Raw genomic sequence first — 12,522 nt, forward strand, 5'->3', positions numbered from 1 at the left:
TTTCTGGCCTCGTGGCCAACATTTTCATACACTATGTCGAAAAAGCCACCATGGAGCATGTGGGGGGAGGGGTAAAATACCATGGGAGATACGTAGATGACATCCTCATCATAGGGAATGAAACCAAACTTGATAGCATTTTCAACCAATTGGGCAAGCAAGATCCCAGAATTGGTTTTACCAGAGAAGATCTGGCCAACGGAAAGATTCACTTTCTAACTTGTGCCTTACTAAAACCGGACAACGAATTGTAACCGGGGTTTTCCATAAACCGTTGGCTGGCGAGCTGTACCTCCATAAGAAATCCCAACATTCAAATAGAACTAAGTTAAATGTTTTTCTTGACTTTTTCATTCGGGCCGAAAGGCTGTGCAATGGCGAAAAAGAGAAAGAAAAAGAAGAAGAATGGATAAGGAAGGTGGGTATAAAGAATGGGTATACTATCCGTGACATTGAAAAAGTAGCTAGGAAAGCAAAAAAGATTGTTAGACAAGAACTATCACAAAATGATAAAGATGAAGATGAAGATAAAACAGAGGTAGGAAAAGATGAAAAGAACACGTATTTTGTCGGGATTCCATATTTTAAGGGTGTTTCCGAGAAAATTGAAAAATCCGTAAGGGGATACGGGATAAAATGTGGGGTGAGAGCACCTCGGAGCATTGAAAAACACTTCACGTCTTATAAGAAAGGGAGGGGGGATAGGCACGATAACCCTGAAGAGCAAAAGGGAGTGTACAGGATAGTATGTGAATGCGGAAAAGAATACGTGGGACAGACCGGGAGAAGTATGCAAATTAGGTGGGGTGAGCATGATAAAGATGTAAAGGAGGGTATACCAAAGACTGGATTATCTGAACACGTATTAGTTAACCAGCATAAGATCACCAAAAGAGAAGTCATCAGGAAAATTAACAATAAATTGGATAGGAATGTGTATAAGGCAGCCTATATATGCGCAGATAATAGGAATAAACTCAATAGGGATGACGGAAACTTGGAAGACGGCTGGATAAACTTTTTTAAAAAATGAGATAAAGCCGCCGGGAATAGAGACGAGATGGGCTTCCATGTTACCCCCGAGGTTAGGAAAGCTGCCGAGGTGGAAGTTGAATTCACCTTGGATTGGTGACTCACGAGCCCCAGTTGAGGAAAAACCGGAGGGGAGGAGTTTTCCTTCTCCAGGTATGAGCTGACACAGTGCATTCGCCTACCCCGAGCATCGATCGGCAGTTTGCCTTCCTCAGCTTTGAACGTTCTTTTGTTTTTATATGAGTATTGCATGGTTTTAGTATGTGTATTTTACATCATCTTTTAAGAAAGTGTCTTTTCCTATACTTTTTGACCTAAATCCTCAACCAACTCTTTCTCGAAGAGGCACCATGTCAGGTGTCTGAAAACATCGTTTCAACCTGAAGAAGGAGGTAGTATAACCTTTGAAACGTAGTTCGATAAATCTCATGCTCACACACGTAAGTTACTGATTTTTAATATTTTATCCTTTAGTTGATGCTTTAATTTGCTCATACTTTGTATTATTTACTACAAAGCCCTTGAGTTGTTATGTGTTTCATTAGTGTAACTAGCTTTAATAGCAATCTCTACATCTCTTCTTTCCAGTTTTAATGAGGATAAACTTACGGAAGCTTGATGGACAAACTTGATCTTCCCATGAATGGTAACACCACAGGAATAGATAGAGGCCAAGGAAAACATAGAAGACAGCGAGGATGGGATGTTTTGCTGCAAGATAAGTAGGACATTTCAGTTCCTCTTCTGAAATTGCTTCAATTTCTCTCCTGATATTTTATTTCAATTATTCTAATGTACGACTTCAGGTTCAAGAGCTTGACAGTTCGCCACGAAGATGTCATGAAAATGTCTGTTTCTTGTACAAGGTGCTGGAGCGATTTCTGATTGTACTCTAACATCGTTTCCCCTCATAAAGCACACACCCTTTTACACTTCACTTCTTATCAACAACAGACCATGTTTACCTAAATTTGCTCACAAGTATCCGAACACTGTCTCTGTGTGAGGCAGGAACATCTGAAACTTCTTTTGCAAAACGTATTGTAACTTCCCTACAAGAATTTGTGATGACGTAAGAGTCATACATAAAAATGGGTTGTTTCAAATTGTATGGTAATAAAAAGCACCAGTAACACGTAAACTAAAACAAAACAATCTAAAACACTTGATAATACCATATCACATCACAAACACCAGCTATTTGGATACTGAAACACTGATGCATACAGTGCCAAGGTTAGGGTACAGCTGTGGGTCAAAATAACGGCAGACGCTACTCCACTTACAGACATGCCACCTGCCGCTTCATGGATGCCTCGACCAAAAAAGGCACTGTATAATATGGACATATAAGCTAGTAATTAAATTATAACTCTTGTCATTATATGTAATGTAACTTGTGATCATATTAAATTAATTTCTTACATCTTCCATTTAATAATATTCTTCCAATTTCAAGTTTTCGGTTTTTCTGTTGTTTTTTTTAAATAATCACAACAAAAGAAATGGTAACTAGAGATTTCATTTGAATTTTGTTATTTAGCATTCCTGTTATACCACTTTTGGCTAATTGCGATGAAGACGATGAGTGATGATATGATAAAGGTGATGAAGGAATACTCACAAGAAATCCATGCTTAGGTTGGGATTTAAACATTGGATCTATGATATCATAGCTTTTGCAACAAGAGAGAGTTACTGTCAGAATAATTTTCTGTAGATCTTTAATAAACAACAATTTCATACTAAGTAATTGGTGACAGATTAACTCATTGTAATATTAATGTTGTCTTTTTACAATTCACATTTTTGTCTTTTTTATGAGAATGAACTCATAATTTTTAACCACACCAGATGGTACTTGCCTGAATAAAACCCAATTTGTTGAAATTTACACTCGTATTTAATAGCATTTTTATTTGTCAATATGAATGATTCTATTTCATCATGCATGGCCAGAAATTAAATTACAATGAACAAGAATAAAAAATTATCACTAATTACTACAAAACATTGAACATTAAAACTTTGTAAAAAATTTCCCTCATTTTAAAAAACTCCCTTGATATCCCAAATTCTGACACACTACTTCTGCTTACAACACCTTCTCGAACATTCAAATGAATCTTTGTGTGTGTTTCTTTTCTAACTTGTCTAGAAGTCTAGAATAGATAATAATCTTACACTGTCATGAAGCTCTTGCAGATACCTAGACAACAGCAAAAGAAGACTACACAACACCGACTGTCCCAATGGGATGCTAAACAGTTCTAATTTCAATATCGTAGTGTTTTTCATGAACAAATGTTTGGAAAAGTCTTGGTTGATACACGCCAAAAGACCAGCAGTACTGTAATGCTGAAAAGTCATGTTATTTTAACCATAACAACTTTGGAAGTTAATAGAATGAGACATGCAAGTACCACTGACAGTCCTAAGTCTGCAAGTGGGAAGGGAAATTATGATTTCTAGTAATATTGAGTAGTATGGAAAATATTTATATTATGCTAAGTGGTAATGAAATATAAAACACTTTACCTGATACAATTTCCATAAGATCTCTCTACCTTCAAAACTATCTTTAATCAGTAGCTACTTGAATATGACAAGTATTCTAACTATTACATCTTAAAAAAAGATATTTCGTTTAATGTTTGCAAGGTTTGTGTTCAATTGATCACCCTAATGCACAGTATTTAACTCCACTATCAACAATCACATTATTGTGTCTCCAGTGTGCTTCCAAAACTTTTGGATACATTTGTAAGCAATGTTTTGTTAGTCAGCCACAAAGCTGGCAGTGGCAATGTATAGTTTATTGATTGATTTGCTATTTTAAGTCCACTTTATGCACAGTAAGGCTAATTGGGACTGGACCTACAGTTTAAAGTGGAATCCGAACCACTATGTGCCTCCACCGGGTATCAAACCCGGGACTCCTTGATTGCAAGGCAACGATGCTACCACTGCACCATAGGGGAGGTCACAATATATAGTTTAAAAAGATCATTTATGTAGATATTTAACAATACAGTTTGCAACACTGTGGGAGATATACGTAGCAGCAAACCTTTATGCTGTGTTGAGATTGCATTTCATTTCCTGCTAATTTGTGTGTGTGTGGGGGGGGGGGTACCCCTGTAGAGAAGCTGGCCTGCCTTAGGTTGTTCGATGTCACCTTGTCTCATTTTTATGTTTTGCTTCTGCTTGGGGCAAGGTGCTGTGTGGAGTACTCTGATGTTTTCTCAACTCACCATAAGATGGTGCTAAGGGTTTCCAGGTTTTCCATCTTCAAAACAAAGGAACTGGGAAGCTTTACAAGTTGATTCTTTTGAGATGATAGGCAATAAGTACAGAAAAAATGTAAAGTTAAGAAAATGGTATTTATCAACTGTAATGCTATGGACCAGCACCACTGGCCTTTCTGTACTGGAATGAGAGGAGAAAGATAAATTTAAAGTTGCATGTGAAAGTGCTTCCAGTCAAGGGTTAACATTCTGGAATGCCTTATAAAAAAAACAAATATTTGATGCAATAGTCAGATTTCTAGAGGTTGGTGGGGACTTTTCTTTTGCAGGTGGGCAATTATTTTTGGCATATACACTGGTGTCAATACATTAGTAAACTTCAGGGTTGGCAAACTGATGTCTCAGGCTCCCTCTGACTATGGCCAGGACATAACCAACCATACAAACAAATTGAAACTTTGTAGATATTTCAGCGAAAAATGCAGGCTCGACCAATACTCGAACCCGGGTATCTGGCATACCGTACCGAACCACGATTCCACACAAATAAAACAGTGACCGAAAAATCAGGCGAGGCCAGGCTGGCTTGGTAGCTTGGTGGTAGAGCAATGGTGTGGTATGTCAGAGACCCAGGTTCAAGTCCTGCTTGAGCCTGCAGTTTTTGCTGAAATATCTATGTAGTACATCTCCTGGGTGTGCCCAATGTAATAAATTGAAACTTTCCTACTGAATTATAATCATTTAAATAGAAGCAAGGTTATTACACATAATGATGTAAATAAAATAAAAAAATAATAATAATTTGTTTATCCTATCTTTTAATATATCTGGTGAGATATTGTTTGCAAATTTTTTCCCTCTCTCTTGTCATTTCTCTATTCAGAGTTATGGTTATTTTCCTATCTTAAGGTTAAACTTTGAGAACAGCTTGGATGTTTCATTCACAATTGATTTTTATTAGTTTTTCATTCACAGGAGAGGCGAAAATGCAATGTTTAATAGAAATAGTTATGTATATTTATTTTCCTATTGTTACTTGCTCAGCTGCTAATTATTTTACACGAAATATTCTCATGCTTTTCTTTTTTTGAAATCTGATAGTTGTTACCAATGCTGTTAGTAACAATGACGAGAAATGAAGTGCTACTAAGAAAATAATTTTCAAGTACTTGTTAGTTTCATGATGAGACTCTGGTTATGAATGAAAATACTTTTAGGAATAAAACTGGGCCATGGTAAGTATTAAATTCTTACCATATCTATCCTAGGTCATATTCGTCCAGTATTTCTCTCATCCTACTTCATGATGAGCTTGATTATGTCCACCTACTAGACATGATATCCACATTGAGATGCAGAAACTATTTAAACTGATTGCATTTTTAATATTTTCTTGGGGTAGAAGATTGTTCATGCAACAATTCACATGGAATCCAAACCACAGACTTATTGCTGGAAAAAGAAAAAAAACAGATTTTAATTTCTTGAAGCTTGAAGTAATAAAAAAATTTACCTCTTTATGAGGTATGTCATCTTATACCAGGTGTTTCAGAAATTATTGAGGGGTTACAAAAATTTATTGCAAGTAAAGTATTTTTTTTTTTTTGCACCTACAATTGTGTGCACCATGGGTGACACAACATACATCAACACAATAGTATAGTTCTTGCCACCCTCACATCAACATGGGCCTGTTGATATTGTCTATTGCTGGAACAATACACTCCCTGGCGCGAGGCGGAACAAATACCAAGTATTTGATGAAACCCGACATGCTGTGTAAGGCCCGGTGATCTTGGGGACCTAAAATTTGAACAAAACACTGTGAGTGATTTGAGTGTCACCCAATGGTAGGAATGTGAACTCTCAGCTTAACAAAACATTCCGACCATGAGGTTTACAAGATTCACTATCACATTAAGAAATATGGATGGTAGGTTATTGCCAGTTTTAGGACAAATATTAGTACATGTGAGGTTCAATGATCACAACTTCAACTTGCCCTCGTACGTGACTAATGGCACATTAAAACAGCCACTTCTAGGAAGGAGTTGTATTAATATTTTGTGGCCACATTGGAAAAGTTGATTTGCAAACATTATATACAATCCAGAGGAAATGAATTCCATAAATAATGATTTCAAATGGAAAGATCTACAAGTACTAGGGAAAGTCCAAAATTATCTGCACTTTTCACTATAACTTTCTTTAGGTTGGCCACACTGCCCTCAGAACTCGAGTACTGAATGGTGGTACTCTTGTGGTCATGTGGCCAAGGATTCATATTAATCCCTCCATTTCTCTGCCTTTTGTAACAGAGTAAACATGGTCGTGCAGCTGGCAGTGTGCACCAAGGGAAAAGAGAGATCAGTGATCTGAAGCTTGTCGTGGATTATTTCGCTTTGATTTGCTTTATTTTACTTCGCTTTTTGTTCCACTTTTTGGCTAATTTGCAAAGATGGGAATGAGGGATGATGTGATGAAATTGATGAATGGACACCTCAGAAACATCCATGACCAAGCCAGGATTCGAACCTGGGACCCTTAGCATTGTAGCACGATGTGCTAACCACTCTGCCACAGGGGCCAGCGTGGATTATTTGGCACAATGGCATTCCCACAATTTTCAAAAGAGGAGAGGTTTATGTACACTTTCTTTAGTAGTCTGTCCTCAATTTGCACTCTTATCCTGCCTTCGATGTTCCTTTTGTTTAGGAATACTGGGCACAAGGGGGAGGGGTTATACACCCCCTCGGGCAGGACAATAATGACTAATTTGTAGAGAGCATACCACCTCATCGACTGCCACCCTGTGGGCGGTGTGTTTGTCAGAATCATCTCTCAAGCTTGTTCAATTTTCCCGTCAGTGGTGGGAGTTGATGGGCATCCTGCTCCCACTTTGTGCTTCCTGCTTGTCCGGTTATTTTTGAACCTCTCGATGCACTCATACACACTTCTACATGGTAGAGCACTGTCCCCGTATTGTACTGAAAGCCTACAGTGAAATTCAGCCCCTGATCTCTGTTCTTCCTTGGTTCACACTTCCAGCAGAGAGACCATGTTTACTCTGTTACAAAAGAAAGAAAAATGGAGCTATTAAGATGACACCAAGGCCACTTAGTCTTGAGAGTACCACCTTTCAGCATGCAAGCGCTGAAGGCAGTGTGGACAACCTATAGAAAGTTATGGTGAAAGTGTGGATGATTTTTGACTTTGCAACGCAAGATTTTAGTAGTGTATTTTTGGGTAACATTATTGAGCCAGTTAAATATTTCAAAGCTAATATTCCAATAAAAGAGGGTTTGATATGATTTTTTTAAAAAAATTATGATGTTCCTTACAATCGATGTAGTAAAAGCAGAATTAGATGCTTTGGTCAAGCAACACCTGTGAGCTATTCAGATTGCGTAACTCCATTAGTAGTGGTTAAGAAAAGTAATAGAGAATGGTGACTGTATTCGGATTTTAAAGTGACAATTAAAAATGTGTTAGAAAAGGTTAACTTATCCTTTGCCAAAGATTGAAGATTTGTGTAATTCAATGGCATGTGCAGATACTTCCATATCTACAATTAACCTTGGGAGAATTCGCTAAAAAATTACTAATAGTAAATGCTAGATGGAGATTGTAAGCTTATGATAGATTGCCAGTGGGATGGAGTTGTAGTACTCAATTTCCTCAAAGAATAATGGATCAAGTTTTAGTAGACTGTCTTTTGGCCAGACGCATTTAGCCCTATAGTGCAAAGGATCAGTGAACTCTCCGTAATATACGATAATCACCTCGAGAATGAAAAATAAACAATGTCTTTACCTTTTCACATTATTTTGCTAAAATTTTAAACCAACAAGTCATGTATTTGTGTCTATAACAAAGCGAACTCTTTGGTGAGAAGGAGAAACTGCGAGTCGACCGACCTGGTGTAGAACCTCAGTTGAACCTCCACAGGACAACTCGTGCCATTGTGAAAGCTTTGTGCGGGGGCAGGAGCTCGAGGAGGGAATAGGGCAAAATACATGGAAGAGGATACTGTCAAACTCTTATCTCCAACAACGGTCATGTGCAGTTTGTTCTCTCGCAGAAGCCACGGCACAAGGCTCCGTTCTCGCTGCTTCCTCCCTTCCAGTGTTGCCCTGTGGGGTTCAAGTTTGAAGCGCACACATTGCATATTCAATCATCTCTTTGTATAATTTTTGTGCCGAACTTCTTGGAATAAATGCAAGATTGTGGCAGAGATGGATGATTAGAAACGAATAAAAGCTGGAATTAGATGCGATGAATTAAAATAAAAGAGATGCATTACCAAAATTGCTCGTGCATGCATTCAGAGGGTTTTCCTTAAAGGTGGAAACACTTTGGGTTTGGGCTCGCGAAAGAGAAAGAATGGCATGAAGATGTGACTCGCTGTCGCTCAGTGTCAATGTCTCAAGTTAGTTAGTTTTTGAAGTGCTTGGAGACTTGTTGGAAAGTATTAAATGATGCTGCAAGTGAAGCGAGGGACAGACTTTACCTAGCTTAAGTCATCATTTGATGCAGTGTAGGCGTTGCTCTCTGCACAGGTAAGAAATGACTGCTAGAAATGCACATAATGTATACAAACTTCCTTGTCTACGGAAAGAAAGCGTCTGCTGGTCAACCAGCCCCAAATTTGAACAAAGCTGTCACGTATCAATGAAAGGGTCTCAGTATGCACATACCATTAGTTGCCATTTCCCTTTAATAAATGTAGGACTAGTTTTGATTAGTCGGCATGGATGTCCAGAAGGGGAAAGGGGGGTCGCCCCCTCTGGAAAATGAATGTCAACCAAAAATTATATATTACACATATATGATTTAATTTCAGTCACAGTAATTTATTGTAATTATTATAAAGTGTTGCAGTAACTTCAGAGTGAAGGAGTGTTTTTTGCCCCTCCTGGAAAAAAATATCTTCCTTGACCCTACCTGAGGACGTTCATGATTTTCCAATAAAACTCCACATTTTTCATAAAGACACAATTTATTGTAGTTTCAGCCCTAAATATATTCACACACCCCTACTATGAAACCTTATACTTCCAGATGAAAAAAATCTGGACAAACCTTTTAAGCCCTGTCCCCCATCATTTTGTTTGGCGAAGGAAGTCTATTTGCGGAAACTGAATATGTGTCAAATTACTTCAGTGAACCCCCAGGTAAATAATGCACGAGCTGCACCTGCTTTTGGTTAAATACCATCTGGATGATGTCATAATTAGTGGAAAAGGGAATATACGAGGGTGAATCAAATATAAACGGGAATTTCTTTAGCACGAAAAAGGCAAGTGTAGTACAGCCTTGTGGCCTGGAGGTCATGATGGTTGGAGTGTGTAGAGTCTGTTCCCTCCCTGGAGTCCTTGGCTACTCCACATCAGTCAGTAGCACCATGAGTGAGCAAGAGGTACACCTGTTCAGTGTGCAACTCATCATTATCGCATTTCTTACAAAAGAAGGGTTAAAAAGGGCTGTAATTTTGATGAGACTTTGAGCTTGGTCCACCCATATTCTCACCTGTGATGAAACATGAGTTCACCACTACACCCCCGAGTAAAAACAACACAAGCAGACCATCATGTCAGAGTGGTTAGCACATCGCGCTACGATGCCAGGGGTTCTAGGTTTGAATCCCGGCCTGGGCATGGATGTTTGTGAGTGTCCATTCATCAATTTTATCACTCATCCTCATCTTCGCAAATTGGCCAAAAGTGGAACAAAAAGTGAAGTAAAATAAAGCAAATCAATCAATCAATCAAAACAGCCCAGCATGGAGTGGGGACAAAAAGAAGAGGCTGGGCCAGTGAAGGCCAAAAGCCATGCATCAGCTGAGAAGGTTCTTGCAACTTTTTTTTGACTTCCTTTCTCTATGATTTATATTCAAACAAGCCATTAGCAAATTTGGAAAATTATTGCAATTCAGAATATAGGAAGGGGGTTTTAGAGGAACTCTTTCACATGGAAGCAGGTTTAAATAAAGTATTTGCTTACTGTTTAGAGTTACGACTAAATAAGATTAGACGGCATTAGTCATTTTTAAGGAAGAAATTTTGTTATTTAGTATCATTCATCTTTCCTATATAAAGCAAACAAAAACGTAACCCTTGGAAACATGAGCTAGATATTGCCATGGTAAATTCGTGACTTATTTGATGTACACATGGCAACACATAGTGTTTGCTTGGCACCCAAAACCCTAAAATCCCTTAGGGAAAATTAACACTGAAGAGACACGTGACATGTTTCACTTTACCAATTCTTTTGATGCAGATAGGCTAATGGGGCCTGGACCTACAGTTTAAAGTGAGATACAAACCACTATGTGTCTCCACTTGTTATCCTGCACTGAACGAAAAACAAACAGCTCCTGCCCCCATTTTTAAAACAAATTTACATTAAATATGGTATTTATAAGATAATCATCATTAATTTGATTGTTTTTAGTACTGAACGTCAAATAAAACATTTGCCACAATCACCTCTTCGTCCCATCTCTCCCAATATTTTTCTGCCCCTCTCTTTTCCCCCTTCCCCACCCCCCACACACATGTATCCAAATAAATATTTTCTTAGGTTTGTATGTGTATAAATATAACATTAAATACCCCCCAAAATACTATTTATTTTCTACTTTCCGTCACCCCTCTCCCACTCCCACAACCCCTCATTATTATTGGCGTTCGCCAGACCAAGTGGTAATGTATCGACGTCTTGTAATCAGTGTGTCCTTTTCCGAGTTCCAGTCAGGTCGCATAATGTTTCAGATTCCAATTTAAATGTATCCCAAGTCGTGATTACCCTACGTGTGCAAAAAGTGATGTTAAAACAAACTCTTGACCTCAATAATACAAGTTGTGTATTTTCTTTCAGCTGTGGTTCCCTCTTTTCGTGAGAAATAACGAATTAACCTAATCATTAACTCAACAAATAAAAATGCATCTCTAAATTAATTAATGAAAACTGTTTTTTTACACCCAAACCACTATTTTATCGTAAATGTAAATGAAATGTCATCTCACGTAATGAAAACAATGTGAAAATTGTTCTAATGAGTGATATACTCGTATGATTGTCAAACACATACATGAATACATTATATTAAGCTCATGAACTATAATTGGGACAATTTAATACTAATTTGAAACGATTGAAGGCATTAAAACGACAAAGTAAACTTTTGCGCAATCTTTCTGCCGATTCGCATTATTGAAACAATATTTAACCAATGGGGACGTTATCTCATATTTGGAAATGCTGCATTGGTTGAACTTCCTGAGGACAAGACCGTGAGTCACGCCTCCTGCTCCTTCGAATCGAAATTCACTCTGATTGGAGGATCGTATATTTCACAACACTTCCTTGTTTCAGAGCTACCAACATAATTTCGTAAGACGTTGGACTTAGAAAAAATCCATGCGACAGATTTTTTGAACATAACTGTACCAATTCCAGTCATCTGTACATGCAGCCAAGTTATTAAGAACAAATATATTTAAAAATTACATTGTAAAAAAAACAACAATATATTAAAAACAGCGTATTCCTCGCGAACACAGAAGCGCACAAGTTACAGAAGTATTTTCATATTATAAACAGTCTGTTTTACTTCATTTCTTAATTCCTTTTTGCTTTATAATTAGTTTAATGTAGCACCTGAGTCCTTTTCAGTAACATACATGATACATAATAAAGCTGCTAGTATTTGGACACCAGTTTAACTTTTCAATCATCAAATAATTGGAACTTACTAAAGACATTTAACTCACCCTACAAATACTGTAGCTGTAGTTTTCATGAATGTTTCTTTGCAAATATGTCAATAACCTCCTCTAGTATCACTTGGTATTCAATCGTTCATTACACATTGTAGATCTAAGGTAGGTCTTGATTTTTCGCAGATTGCAGAATGAACGCTCAGCTGTAGCCTTTGTGACTGGAATCACACACAACAGGTGAGGCAAACTTCTAATGTTCGGATACAAGGAAGAAAATTTGTACTCCTCTGCTGGATTATCTGGGGTAGATTTTCTGGTTTCTTTGAAATCTATAATCAAATTCAGATATTAAATAATATAGAAAAGGGATGAACACAACACATCTGAAATAATCGATGACATTCTTTGAGGGAATATTTGACCTATGTCTTTTATTCTGTGCAATTCTTGGGATTTTACATCAACATTCAGCTCTTCAGCAAGTGCTTTACTTTCCTGAAAGATTTTATCAAACT

This window comes from Lepisma saccharinum, chromosome 19, assembly GCF_977018435.1.
Source record: "Lepisma saccharinum chromosome 19, izLepSacc3.1, whole genome shotgun sequence".
Classification (NCBI taxonomy): domain Eukaryota; kingdom Metazoa; phylum Arthropoda; class Insecta; order Zygentoma; family Lepismatidae; genus Lepisma; species Lepisma saccharinum.